Source organism: Lonchura striata, chromosome 2 (assembly GCF_050655825.1).
Source record: "Lonchura striata isolate lonStrDom1 chromosome 2, ASM5065582v1, whole genome shotgun sequence".
Taxonomy (NCBI): Eukaryota; Metazoa; Chordata; class Aves; order Passeriformes; family Estrildidae; genus Lonchura; species Lonchura striata.
This window is the reverse complement of record NC_140704.1, coordinates 12,613,137-12,628,071: the sequence shown is the minus strand read 5'-3', so window position 1 is coordinate 12,628,071 and position 14,935 is coordinate 12,613,137. Positions and strand designations below refer to the sequence as shown.

Genomic DNA, 14,935 nt, shown 5'->3' with positions numbered 1-14,935 from the left:
ACAGCCACATTTGCCCGGTCACAACATGGGCTATACAAAAGAACTTGATTAATTAATTCTATCTTAACATCCCTCTCCCCCTCCCCACCCTTATTAGTGCTATCAAATCTGTGGGAAAATTATAGGAAAAACAAAGCAATAAGGACAAGGTAATGTTTGGGAGGATATGATAGTAATATAAATAATAACATTAATCTTATCAACAACAGCATTGTTCCTAAATAATAGCTCCTTTGTCATTTTCCAGTAACACTGCAATTCACTCTCCAAATACACCATGCAAAAAGACAATAATCCAGTCTGACTGTGACAGGGCAGAACCACTTTGTAAATGTAATTTCTAGGACTAATTTCTTTGCCATAAACCAGCACAGTAATGGGATTTCTTTTTCGATTAGTTTGGTTTTGTTGCTTGGTGTTTTGGATTGGTTTGGTTTTGTTGCTTGGTTTTTTTTGGGGTTTGTTTGGTTGGTTGGTTGGTTGGTTTTTTTCTGGATTTATTTTTTCTTTGGGCCCTGATGAATCAAATTCAGGTCAAAATATCTTTGAAATGCAAACCTCCAGTCCTATACAGTATAGATGAAATGTCTTTATATCAATTCTTTTGGAAAGAAAGAGAGAAATATACCCATCAAAAGCTTTGGGAATCTTTGGAGATACATCTGGAATTAAACTTGTGACCAATCTGGGTAGAGATTAGGGCAAGAGCCTTCTTTCCTCACTCCTCCACATTTCATGCTCTGCTCCTTAGTCTAGTGAAATTGCCTTTTTCTATATGGTTTGCACTGAAGCCAGATGAACTGTCTGTTTTTGCCTCCAAAACCAGCTGATGACTGGCTATAAATAAAATACTGTAACCAACAGTTAACAGCACAACCATGTGTTGCTTAAGAAGCATAGACTATGGAATTTTTGGCAATATTGCATTTCCTGGCTCCTTTTGTTTCATTATTAGAAGCCTCACTACCTTCTCATTACCTTCTCACATAACTACTCGTTATCTTATTTCTGAACTGCCTAATAATGGTGGCATCTTACAAAACTGCCCAAGGTACCAGGAAAAAAATTAAAATTTTGATGGGCTTCAGATGTATCTCTGGAGTTAATTTACAGTAGCTATTTGTAGCTAATATTATAACTAATTTATTACAATTTATATACTGAAGAGACTATTTTTTTGACCTTCTGGCTTATTCCTTAATTTTCTCCAGTAATAAGAATATATTCAGAACTGCTGACTTTCTGGAAAGACTTGTCCAGTAAATTTTGGAACTTGTTTCTCATTGTTTGTAGCTCAAACCTAGGATTTCAGCAATACTCGCTGTGCAGAGTAATGAAATATAGTATAAAACTTTTGCAGATTGTAAGTTAAATACCCACATTTTTGCATAAGACACTAATATGTTTGGTTCAAGCTGTTACATTCTGTTCTGAATATGTTATGGTATGTGCTTTAAATTTGATTTAAGAAGTTAGTTTAGCTCTCCTCGTGAAAGTGTAAACACAGAAACTTGAGGAATAAGGAAGGAAGCTTCTGTAGGTCTAGTAAAGGTGGAAGAAGATTTTAAGTGACCAGAACACTGTGAGAAAATAAAAGCTATACAGCACTAAAAGAGTAATAACAGGTTGTTGCTGGTTTATTTTTTTAAAATCAAATAAATAGAAATTTAGGATAAAATTAGAAAAAGAGAGCTTCTCTTAACCAGTAGAGAACATTTAATTCTGTTTTGCCTTTTTTTTTTGCAAATGATCATCTGTTACATTTCTTTTGCCAGAATATACCAATTATATTTCTAAAAATAGATCTTGCAATAGTTTACTATTTAACTTGAGAACTGGGATATTAAATGATACAATCAGTGTTAAAAATGTATAATAAGTACCTTCAAATAGAGATATAATCGCCATATACTCTAAAAGGATTTTTGTCTTCCAATTCTTTCTCTCAAGTAAACTAAACAACAGTGTCTTCCAGGGCAGTTTGGAATCTTCACAGCTGATTGCTATGAGTTAAGGTCAAGTTTTTAAGTGAACCTACATGACCAGAGTTAGATGGGAATAAAACCAGAGGAAAACTGTTCAAAGGAGGTCTCCGAAATACAATAAATATGGCAAAAGCTTTATCCTTTTTTAATGTGAAGGTAATAGTAAACTAGTGGCTGTAGTTTCTCACGTAGGAATTTTTATTGCATAGTTAAAGGAAAATTATAATTTATGTTCAAGGAACCATGCTGAAGACAGCAAACTTTCCTGGATATTGCTATTTAATAAAAAAATTATATCTGATATAGTTTCATCTTTTGAATTATGAATCATCTGTGGTTTACAACATGTATAAAATTCACCTAGAATAAATCAACTACCTTACTTTGTTCCTTTTAAATATGCTTTCCAAAATATTTTAGATTTTCCCCAAATTTATTAACAAATAATTTCCAATCAAACTGTAAGTGATTTGTCAATTCTGATATTTCTCAGTGATCATAAGCACAGAGGCAGGCACTACACAAATCAAAAGTCTCAGAGTGCTCCCTGACTTTTTTCATGTACTGTTTTCTGGTTAAACTGTGTTAAGTCAGCCTTATGATGTATTTGAATAATTATCTGTTGCTTCTACAAAGAAGCTTTAATAGTTCTTTGAATACACAAATGTTTCTGCAAATCCCAGCTTCTTCCTGAATTAGGTTCTCACTTCATAATGCTCTCTTTGATCCTTAGAATTAGATATCTTTCTTTGCAAAGTGCAATAGACCACTGTTTCCTTATCATATTTTTACTAATATATGTTCTTGTTTTTTAGTTATGGAACATTTTATTTTTATTATTGCATTTTAAATCTTAAATATTTTGTATGCACTCCCAGATAATATGCTAAGCTTTAAAAAATATTTATAATATATATATATAGTGTAATAATGTATAATGTTATGAACCATTGTAACTGCTGAAAATTAGTGGTTGCAAATGGAGGCTTTTAACAGCTTTGCACTTCTCAGATTCCCATCTAACATGTTTTAGAGTGTTAATCACTGTCATAGAGGGTAACAACACAAAACAGATTCTGGCCTTCATTTCTGTTTTCATTTTCTGGTTTCCTTAAAGTGGAACCCTCAGATTAGTCTAACAGTTGCTTCCTTTTTATTCATACCCTGCCTTAAAAGAGATCTTACCTGCTTTCAGTATGCAGATGGAAAGTGTTTGCTACAGAACTGCCTTGAATAGCAAAAATGTTATTGAATATTCTCATCTTGACAACATAAATTTGAAGTAGTGTTGGGAAACCTGCTCTTGATTTGGTCATCATTTTCTTCTTGTGATGATTGTCATAATCAGCCTTGTCAGCCTGCAGTACATTCCTTGTTAAGCCCTGTGCATGGATATTACAGCTCAGTTTTGCCATTCAGCATCCTAAGTGCACTGTAGGAAATTACCATCATGTATCTGAGAAAAAAGCCAGATTACACAATGGACTGTTCCATTGATGACTTGTTTTCCACAGGCAAACTTTCTCCATTAGGAAGAGCCAACTTAATCATTTTGAAAACCACAATTACAAATCCAGATCCACTGTCCTACTGATTTTGGTAGGAAGCCACCACCTTTTACAAAAATGTGCTGCACTACTGCTCTGTCTCATGATTTAATGATTCTCTGGATGAATGACTGTTGTGTCTGCAGACAAATCCTATTGTTCACACAAAGAGAGTCTGTCCCAGAAGTGTTGGACTCTGTGCATGTGTTGAAACTGTTCTAAATACACGGAGTTGTTTATTGAATTGGAGGCTCATGCCTAGAACAATAGAATTTAGGCAATAGGTCAGACACGGAGCATGATTTTTTTTTCCCTTTTGGATCTGTCAAAATTACATGGTCTGCAAAACTTGCCACTGGAACAAGTCTGAGTCTCATTGACATTGATTGGGTGATTGTATGGTGCTATAAAGTACTAAGCAGAACTCATGCAGCCCATAAAGGCTATGCAGGATGGTAATTTCATTCAAGCTGATTTAAATGTTATCTGAGTATATGTCAATTGGACCAGGATATTTCTTTCTACAGCTCAGTCATTTCCAATTTTCTTGCCAGGAGAGATTGACCAATCTACTTTTCATCTAGAACAGAATGTTTCCTGAGAGCCAAGATTAAAAAGTGGAGGTCAGACTCACCAGTTTACTGATTTTGGAGAGAGCATAAAAATTTCTTTCAATTAGGCAACTACTTTATCTTTGATTGCCCCTATCATCACTCTGGCTTGTAATATTGCCAATTCCTAACAAGAGTGAGAAGCAGAAAATCCCTTTTTCTCTAGTGATTAAGAATATTGTATGAATGAAACTACTTCTGCCAATATTTTATGAGACCACTTATGGATCCAAAGAGAAATGAAAACTCTTTATTCATTCCAGACTACAGCTAAGTAGAGATCAATTGTGTTTTGAAATTTGCCTGTAAATTGCTGTAAAAGCTTTACTTACAAATGGCATTACAGTCTCCTTTAAAATGAATGTTGCTTTCAGTCAAATGTAATAAAAATTATGGAAACCTAGCTGGTCAAACAGAAAACCTAACTTTATTCATCAATGATTTCAATAAAGTGTATTTTCCTTTTTTTATTGTTAGCAAAACAAAGCTAATGTTTATAATGAAGTTAATGGGTAAATCAGTCAGAATTATTAAGCAGTGACCAGATCCTATGAGAAAAACTGCTTTTAGGAGTAGAAACTAAACTTAAAGCACTAATTTGTCCCTGTATTCCTCTTTTTTCTTCCTAAAATGAAAGGGCAGGAAGTAAATAGACAAACTGTTTACAGTGGCTAAAATACATTTCTCAGATTTTGCATCCTGATATTGAAGATCAGAGGTTTAAGGATCTTCCTGAGTTAAAGGAGTCCTAAGGTTGTTCCTGTGTTGCTCCAGTGAGAAAATGAAATTGGCTACAGACTGTGTCATACGTGTCTTCAACTGTTCCCTTAGATCTAAGGTGTGGGTTACCTGAGGATAAAATAGCCAAATTCCTTCCTGCTCTGTAGCAAGCACCAGTGACTTCTCTTAGATGTTCTATGATTCAAATAGATGGACCCAGGGTCTTAGTCCACAGATGCCTGATATTATAGGCAAATTATTAACTCAGAATCTACACTGAAGTAAATTAAAACCACAAGAATCTGGAATAAATTTGAGAAATAAATCCCAGATTTTTTTTTATCATGTCATAACTTCTGATACTGTATAAACAGTTGAAAATGCTGATGCGTGCTTTAAAGCCTAAAGGACCTAAGTCATCTTTGACTTGCACAGACAGAGAATGTATAGAAAATTCTCCTCCTTGGTCTTCATCAGGAGTGGTAAAAAACCAGTTTTACCACTGGTTTTGAGTGGAAAATGCTTTTCTCCTCTACTTCATTGAACATGTGTATTTCATCGTGTAGTGATGAGATTGCATCATGGAACTATCCTGATATGGTAAATTCTTAGCCATGGACTTTTACTGAAGAGTACATTTTAAAGTGCTAAGCCTCTGAAAAATCCAACATTTTCATTTCCAATTTGCTATATTTTAGGAGCTATGAAGTAAATTGCTGTTGCTGTTATTGTAGCCACACACCTGATCCTGCTTCTCTTGGCCCTTTGTCCCTGATTCATTTACAACTGTGACACATTCAGTGTGAGAGGCAGATGAACAACTTGAGACAAAGGTGTGATGGAAAGGTTCTGGGGTTATGCAATCAACAGCATTTTACATTTTGTTTAACCTGTTCTGGTGGTAGTACTCCTGAATTTTGAGTGAACTCTGTGACCTGTCCAGTTTTTTTCCATATAGTATTTTGAAAATGAACCTTTCTGATAAGATCACTTGCTGCTCAGCAGGTGATTGCTGCACTTCCAGGTGTACAATTCTGATTCATGCTTACTGTCAATTCTTGAGCATTAAAAAACAGCAATAAAACAAGGAGATACATCCATGTCAGCTGAATATCTATCAGTTCCTAAATTATTTTGAAACTGTTCTTGTATTTAATGTTTTCTGAGGTAACCAGGATCTCCATGCTTATCAGTGTCTATACGCACTGACAGAATTTAGTTAAATCTTTAGGTTATTTCATCACTTCTTTCAGATGATGTAGAAATAAAAAATCAATTATGAAGTTTTTGTGTCAACATAACAGTAGTAGTAGTAGTAATAACAATAACAGTATTTATTTAAAAAAACAAAAATCTAGATACATAGAAAAAAAATGGAATACAGAAGCTATTGAATCTGTACCATTGAAGGACTGATTGAAGGGCAGTGGGTAAACTATGAAGGAGCTTTTGAATACCAAACACAGCAGGAAGTTTTTTACTTTCAGATGTAATATTGTTGCTGAAAAATATCTTTGTCTTTATATGAATAACCTATAATAGCTATTCTCCCTGCTTGCTACTTATGAACAATACTAGAGAAAATAGGTTTTTAAAGTGTATGGATTACTAGAGCTCTCCATTTTAACAGTTGGAGACAATTAACTCATTGACTGCAGAGGAAGATTCAAAATACCCATTATTTAATGGCTCGCTATAGCTACTAAGTCTGTGGATTTTTAGAACAAACCAATTCTCCTTTCTGAAATATGTGCAAACATTTATTCTTTGGCTTAACTAGTCACTAGTAAAATAGAAGTAACTAATATATACAGCTACTTAGGGTACTGTGGTGAGTATGTTTATAGGCATTTTGAAAGCAGACAAATCATAGAAATTAATTTAAAAGGAATTTGTATGTCAAAAGTCCAAGTCTATCTGGAAAATGGAATCAAGATTCAGAAGTGCAAATCCCAAGGTCTTGTAGAGTTAAGCACTTTTTGAGTAAGACTGTTGACAGGAAAAAAAAAAAAAGGAGATGTCTAGATGACTTCAGAAAGACAGAAATAATGTTGGTGGTTATTGCTTTTGGCTAAGTAAGCAGTTTTTTTGATATTTAAAAAAATAGACATTAGGCTATATATTTAAATTTTTTGTGGTCTTCCATATTTTCCTCTTCATACAACTAATTTCATCTCCTAGAAAAAAAAAAAGTCTTTGTTTAAGATGTGATGAAAATTGCATTTTTAGTTTTTGTAAGTATGTTGACCAGATGTCCTTGAATTTAATTTATTAAAGCCAACACTCTTAGAGTTGCTAAATAATTTATAGACACATCATTGCAGAATTTTGCATTTGGTGACTTATTGAATCATTTTTTATTAATACATGACTTTTAATTAAATATTTAAAGCTTCACTACTGTATCTAATTTCTTTAGGAAAAAAAAATCTTGTAATCAATATGTTTCAAATATCATATCAATAATCACAACACATTGTGGTGCTATTTCATGCTCACAGACATTTCTGTCATTTTTCCAATGAAATTAAGTAATTTCTAAATAGCACTTAACATTCAAGATGGTGGACAATAGATGGACATAAATTTCAGTTTCTTATTTCATAAGAGAATTAATGTAAAATTTATAATATTTTCTTTTCCTAAAAATCTAGCTATTAAATTCTTAAACTAGCATAAAATTATATTGTTCAGTTTTCTCTGTTCTTTTGTTTTGGATCTTGTTCACATAAATCATCTTATAGGCTCAAATGCTCCTTGCTGATGTTAAGCACTCATTTTTTAGGGTTTGACTGTGGAATAATCTGAATTTTCAAAAACCAAGTAAGCTAATTTGGTGATGTAGAATAGAAAAAGGTTCAAAACTGGTTTGTGACTATAAAGAATTTGCAATCTCAGCACCTATTTCTTTATTCAAAAACTTTCTGGTTTCATTTCAAAACCTGCCCTACTTTTCACCTTTACTATGAAAAGTCTTTTGTCTCTTCTCAGATAATAAAACTGTTCATAGAAGTTGTTAATTCCTATACTCAGATATAAGCAAACCCTTAGAAGATAGAAGGGTATTTTCAATAACACTGAGAGCAAACTGATCATATCAAAACCAATTAACAAACTTTCCTAAGATTATTAAGTATGCATTGAGTGTAAAAATCTGGCAACATGTTGAGTTTTGTCTGAGTAATTTTGTTCGTTAACCATGTTGACTCACTTTAAACAATGCAATGCTAAATCTAAAAATTGTACAGATCCAAGTCTTAAGGTCACACAGATGCCTGAACTTTCATTTCTAAAGTATTCAGCAAGTAAACACTACAGTTGTATGCTATACATTATTCAACTAGCAAGCCTGTTGGCTTGGCTACATATTATAATGATGCTTATGTGGATTTTCTAAAGAACTGCAACAAAAAATCTCTTTTTGTACATAGGTTTGCTTAGTACTGTAGTTTCCATGGAAACTCCTAGAAATAGCAATTTCATTCCAACCCATACAAACCCACCGTGAGCTTTTTCATTTCAACTTTTTTCTTTTTTTCTTGAATAAACTCTTAAATTCTAACTAGTTAGAACAAATAATATTGATGCGGATTATTGTTTATTAGGATATTTATTTTTTTTTGCTCAAATAAAAAATAATTCTATCATTATCCTTTTACTACCAAAGAATACGAAATAACATAATTTTTAAAATTATTGTTTAAATTCACTGTCATTATGAACAGATCCGATTAAGTTTTGTACTGCATTTTAGCTTTCTGATAGGATCTGAGTCACACAAAAAAATTATATACCTAACTCTTAGCATTATTAAAATAGCTGCAGCTGGGAGGTGTAACTCCATCATGAATGAATGACTAAGTTAAAAAAAAAAATATATTCTCTGTAAGGAAGCGTCTCAATGAAAATGCTGGTAAACAAGTCTGAGAAAAAAGGAAACAGATGCTAAGTGATAAGAATGTGCTTGTTCTGACAGGGAACACCACCAGTGTGCGTATGTGATGGGTTGAACGTGTGTGTCTGCAGGGGGAACTTATTCAGCTGTTTCCTTGCTACATTCAAGAGTGAACCAGTAAAATAAGATTTGCTTTTCATCTGGGAAATGACACTTTGATTCTGTGTTATAAAGGAAATGTCCCTTTTGTCCTCTAGTGTAAATTACTCTTTAGGAATTCAAGTCAGCTCAGGTGCAGCCAGGATCTGGAGAAATTATTTTTCAAGACTCAGAAGATGTGTACTGTTGCAAAAACAAGCAACAACAGGGACCAAATTAAAACAACTGAGTGGCCACCAAGGATGGAACTGGTAAAAAATTTTCTGGAGCTTGTCAGCTGGTCTAGTCAGGTGTTTAAGTCTATTCACAAAGACATCCTGCAAAAATTCTAGGGAGCATGCTATGTTCAACATAGTCAGAGCTATTTCAAATGGGAAAATACTTTTCTATTATGTATTCTATGCAGATCATGAAGTAGTTAACAAGAGAAGCTATAGGAATATTAGTCAAACTGACATTACCTGTACCAACTTGGGTACATTTTAGTGGGCAATTTCAACTTAGTTATGACTGATAGGGTTGAACTTGGGTGTGATATTATATTGCTTCCACACTTGGGTGAATTAGGAAGCACCTGTGTGGCATATCCATATCTTTTAACATCTTAAATCTTCAATAACATACATAGTCCTACTGCAGAAGACATTGTGCCACTGTGGATTTCCATTTTCCTGGCTGGAAAGCTGTTTGAAAACACAGTGTCCATTTTTGACAGAACAGATCAGGTACTGCTTTTTGGACAAAATATTTTGACATTTTCCATTTTAGCAATAGCTGATATCTTGCTTAGTGATCTTTCTTGATTGTTGCATGAGTTATCCTCTGCTTTTGATCCCTCTTAAAAGAAATATTTTCAAGAATATTTTATTGATGATGGTGTGGAAAACACATGTGAAGATTCTGTAATCTCAGAAATGTGCATGTGGTGAGTATCTGCAAAAAGCCATTATCTATCTCTGGTGGACACATTTGTAATTATTTATTGTATGTAAAAGACAAGGGATCTTTCTGCATAGTATACAAACATTGCCATTTCCGTATTGTTCTACAGATAGAGAATTAATGTATTCTTCTCTTTCCTTGAATCATAACAATGATTGTGTTTTAAATCTGATTTCTGCCATCTCAAGAAATTTTAGATTCTTCACTAGGACTCTTTAAAGACAGAATAGATACTCTTTTTGTCAGATGCCAAGAGTACTGTACAATCTCTGAACACAATGGTACCATCTGATTTCCACTTTCTATGTTTTGTTTAGCCCTGAGACCAAAATTATTGTTCAGTCCGTGCTTGGATTCAACGTAAAGTAAGTGTTCAAAGTAAAGCACATGCAGTGTGAAAACTACTAATGGAAGCACCACACATTCAGACACAAACTTTTATTGCTTTAAAAGGCATAGATGTATTTTTGGCTCCCTTAGTACATTACCTGGATCAGCTGGGCTTCTATTGAGAACACTATAACTCACAGATAATAAAGAACAGCACCAAGTAAATAAATTCTTTCCTGCAGTTGTAAACCAAAGATCCTAGACTTGGGATTAAGCTTCCTTGTAACTCTACAATTAAATGTGCTTGAATCTTACACTTCAATCAATGGAACTCATCTTCTTTTGCGGCTTGGGGGTAGAGATGGTCAGCTCTTACAACTGTGAAATTCTGAGAAAAGTTCATTTAATGTCTACTGTTATTTCTTCTTTTGCCTTTTACGTTTTCTTGAACCATGCATCTGTTAACAGCAATACATCTGCAGTAAACTGGGAGTAAGATCTCTCTCTCAAACACATATGGGTATAAGTTGATCAAGGTGAACCAAAATTTCAGCCTGCTTTCCTCTCTGATGTTACTCTTTGCACCTATAAGTTAGGGCATAGTTTTGTCATTTTTTTTTATTTGATCAAAGTAAAAAGTTTACCTGCAGCTCCATAATAAAGTTTGAGTCCCTGAGGTACAAATTCAATCTTTGGTGTTAACAAGGCTTTGGAGAAAAGACTACAAGCAAATAACATCTGTTGAACAGCTCTTGGACAGGGTTCATTTTGGAATGAAGTGCTAAATTTCTCCCTCAACATTGTTACTTTCTATGCCCAAGGCAAAAGACCAGACACTGAATTTACCTCAAAACCAGAGTAAGGATTAAAATAACACTGAGTTTCGAGGCCCATAGGTGACAAATTCTTTCTCTTATACTGAAATTCAGCACAACCAGGGGTGCTGATCCCTCTTCAGTCATCTCCCTCCAGAAGGAGTCAGAATAAGAACTTATTTTATCTGTTCTCCACAAGCATGTTTGGAGTAGCAAAATAGAGATGCTTGCAGAGAAATATGATGGTGCCTTAAAGGCCTTTGAGGAGCAATGAAGGCAATATTTCCAAGTTCTCTGCATTTAAATTAAAGTGATTTAATTTCACAGGGGGAGGAATGAGAAATGTGATAAGGAGACATTTTGGGGGTCAGTGTTTAAGACTGGGTCACATCAGTCATGTGTTCTGAGCATGTCCATGGTGTGGGGCTCTGTGGTGTAGGTTTTCTTTCAGAACCATAAAGTAAACTGAACAAAATAATACCTGTGGAGGGCTAAAACAAAGGCTTAACCTTATATAAAGTTTCAATTTATTTTTACCTTTCAACATTTGTCTGAAAGTAACATTGATTAACAAGTACCTTGTACTTTGAGAATGGTAACATCTGTACAGCCAAAATTTGTCACTGCTCAGAATGTCAGTTCTCGATGCGATAAAAAGTTTTAGAGCTTTGAAACAAGATATATTTTTATGTGATTTTAACAACACACATCTGAGTCCTGTAAAGAGATGATGACAGAAGCAAAAACCTTCAGACAGAGACAGCAGAAGTTCCTTGTGATAACCTGCTACTGAATTAATATTATACCCCATGCCTTTTTCAGCACAAAAATAATTCATTGCATTCTAACACAACTGATGCTTACAACAGATGCACATTACATTGGACTGTAAAAAAAAATATATATATTAAAAAATCACGTTGCTATAGTCAAATGATAATTTAAAAAAAGGACACAATTTATATGAAGAAATCTCCATTCTTGTAACATGGAAATCCCATACAAAATTACTTCAACAGTTATACGGTTTCCTATATATTAATTATTTTCTATTTTAACTGGAAACATCTCCACTTGAAGGTCTAACTAAGACAGGAACTAGATCTTAAATTTAAAAAAAAAAAAAAGAGAGAAAGAGAAAGCAGAAGAACAAAATAACATCTAATCATTCCTTTAAAAAAATTTTTCCGTGTTAGTGGGATTCAGTATTCACATAAAATTGCCCCAGTTTGAGGTTAGCACAGTTAGCTCCAGAAAGATGAGAATTTTCTATCATGGAAAGTCAGCATAAGTGGACTTCAGTCTTCAGTTTCCCCATGATAGCTATGATAGAAAATGTTTTAATGAGGGGGTTATAATAACCCTGTGAACTGTGGGACCTGGAAAAATACACTCTTGATCTCTCTCATGAAAAATGGCAATGAAAGAAACAAAGGTGGAGGATGATATACCTTCGTATTCTGTGGTGTATTGTTTCCTAACTTTATGCTTACTTTGATAAGAAAAAAAATAATTTAGATTAAAAATTCAGAGCTAAATAAATTTTAAGCTTCTCTGTTTATATTAACTTCTTATACAGACCTCTCTTGTACTTGAGGTTAATTCAGATTTGTGGCTTCAGGGAACAGTTCAGTAGTCATCCATAAAGTATCAGTTTAGGTGGAAGAATTTTAGATAAGACATACAATTATCTTAAAGTCTGATTTCACAACCTGTTTGGGGAGAAGAGATACTGCTAACACATCACTATCCTGTGATGTCAGATTGGTGACTATAATGAATTCTTCTCAAGGTGTATTTGTCATATATTACAATTATCTTTTAGTGATGGATATATTTAGCAAGTGAGCAGTTACTCCAAGAAGATTAATGCTACAGACATGAAACAAGGATGGGAATAAAGAGCTGAGCATGCAGAAATGCTGAGGGTTCTGTAAAGGAATATAAATGTAACAGAACCTTTTTAATCTTTCTGTTAAAAGGTATGATATCCCTGTATTTAACCGAATGGGATTTTTTAAGTATGAAGTAAAGCCTTCCACAAGAACTTTGCTATGAGCTTGTGCTTTCCTGTGCAGTTTGGATTGGAAACTAAAATGTCTTTTTCATCATCTATTAAATCTTCTTTTCTACTTCTATTTAGGACTGGACTAGCCTGTAATATGCTGGATGGGCTTTGCTCAGGAAGATTAAAATTTTATAAATTTCTGGGAGCACTGATGAAAACTTTCCTTTTCATTAACATGTCTTATTTCATTCTCACTCCTTATTAATGCTCTCCCAGCTGAAGACAGTCAATACCACTATGTGGGCTGCTATAAATACAGCCTGTTTCCCAAGCATATGAGACAATAAACTTTTGGACAAACATCTATGGAAGTTACTATTCCCCTTCCCAGTCCCTATGCTGATCAAGCAATGAACAATGTGACATATTTCTCTCCAGTATGAAAGCTGCTAAGGTCATCATTGGGCATCCAGCTGTGGTGGTACACAACAGCTCTTAATATAGCACTTTTTAAAAATCATATTTTAGGGATGGATAAAAGGATAAAGGCTCATCCCTTTTGATAATCTTTTACAGCTTGGGAAGGCCTTTGTTGGAAGTGTTGCATTTTATTTTTGGCAGGGTTTAATTTACACAGATAAATGTAATGACATCTATCCAGAGGGAAGTATTTTGACAGTTGCTTGCATGCTTGAGAACTTTGTAGGGAAACAGCAAGAGGTATCTGGTATTCTACAACAAATAATAGCTTGTATTGCTTTGAATTTTTTTCCATTGTATTTGAAGTTAAACTTATAACACTTGAATCCAGGTGTTATATTTTTTTGAGATTATCCATCCTATTCTCTTCTGTATCTCCTTATGACATTTAAAGACGAAGACTACATGATCTTTTTAAAGGAAATTTAAAATAAACATAATTAAAATCTATTTCTTCCTAAGTATTAAAAACACATTGCATACTCTAGTGCCACCACAGATTATATTTACTGTTTCCAGTTTTCTTCATGTGGCCTAACTAAAGTTCCTCTGCCTCCCTAGTCTTCTTCATGTCCTGTTTCAGTTGTTAATAGCTCCAGGTCTAGGCTCTCTTTTAATTCCTCCCTCTGTCCTATTAGTGTTGCTATTCTCAGACCAAACAAATGAAGATAACTGCTAAACTCCTCTGTGATCCTTTAACAAAGGTTCCAGATTGCCTCAGACTGCTTTCCAGAAAACCTATACAAAATACAATAGAAAATCCATGTGCTTAATATGACTGCAAGGGTAGATTTCCTCCTCTTCAGCGTCTCCCTTGGGCACAGTCCCTGCTTTGACCTCAGAAGGTGCAACTGTGGCTGGAGCAGCTCTATTAGCACAGCTGGAAGATGGGTGTAGTTCTGCAGTGGAATTGCAGAGGTGGCAAGGCTTATTAGCTCAGATGCACAGGGTTGTCTTATTTGGGGGTGACAAGTAATGCTGTTGTAGCCAATGACTTGTGTGAGATATCTAATCCTGTTTGCAGTATGGAAATTTTGAATCAGAATTTGGTTTGATTCTTGCCATAAATTAGTTTAGAAAGCAACACAAAAAAGTCCTTCGTTAGCATAAAGAATATTCAATATTCTTATATTAAGTATCCTTCAGACACTTAAAGAATTACAAGCCATAGCACCTTCCTTTGTAGTCAGGTGGCATTTCTCCAATTCTATTAGATCATTGATCCACCAGAAAAGAAAACAATGAGTATATCAATGAAATGTCAAAAACCAAAAAATATATGAACGGGGATCATAAAACTGACATTAAAAAAACACCAAAACCATAGAAGAGGTAATCTTTTTTCCTTATTCCTTTCAGTACTGTTGCTATTGTGGGCTTGATGAGCCAAGAAAAAGTTGAAGCATTTGTTTACCCTTAGATATATGATTATCTTCATTAAAA

At 34.1% G+C, this 14,935-nt stretch overlaps 2 long non-coding RNA genes across 2 annotated transcripts in view; one reads left to right on the top strand and one right to left on the bottom strand.

The window, feature by feature from the left end:
* LOC110477293 (uncharacterized) overlaps positions 1 to 14,935 on the top strand; it is a 142,200-nt gene that overhangs the window by 15,563 nt on the left and 111,702 nt on the right. The window lies entirely within an intron of this gene.
* The window catches only part of LOC110477337 (uncharacterized), a 239,576-nt gene that overhangs the window by 140,633 nt on the left and 84,008 nt on the right, over positions 1 to 14,935 (bottom strand). The window lies entirely within an intron of this gene.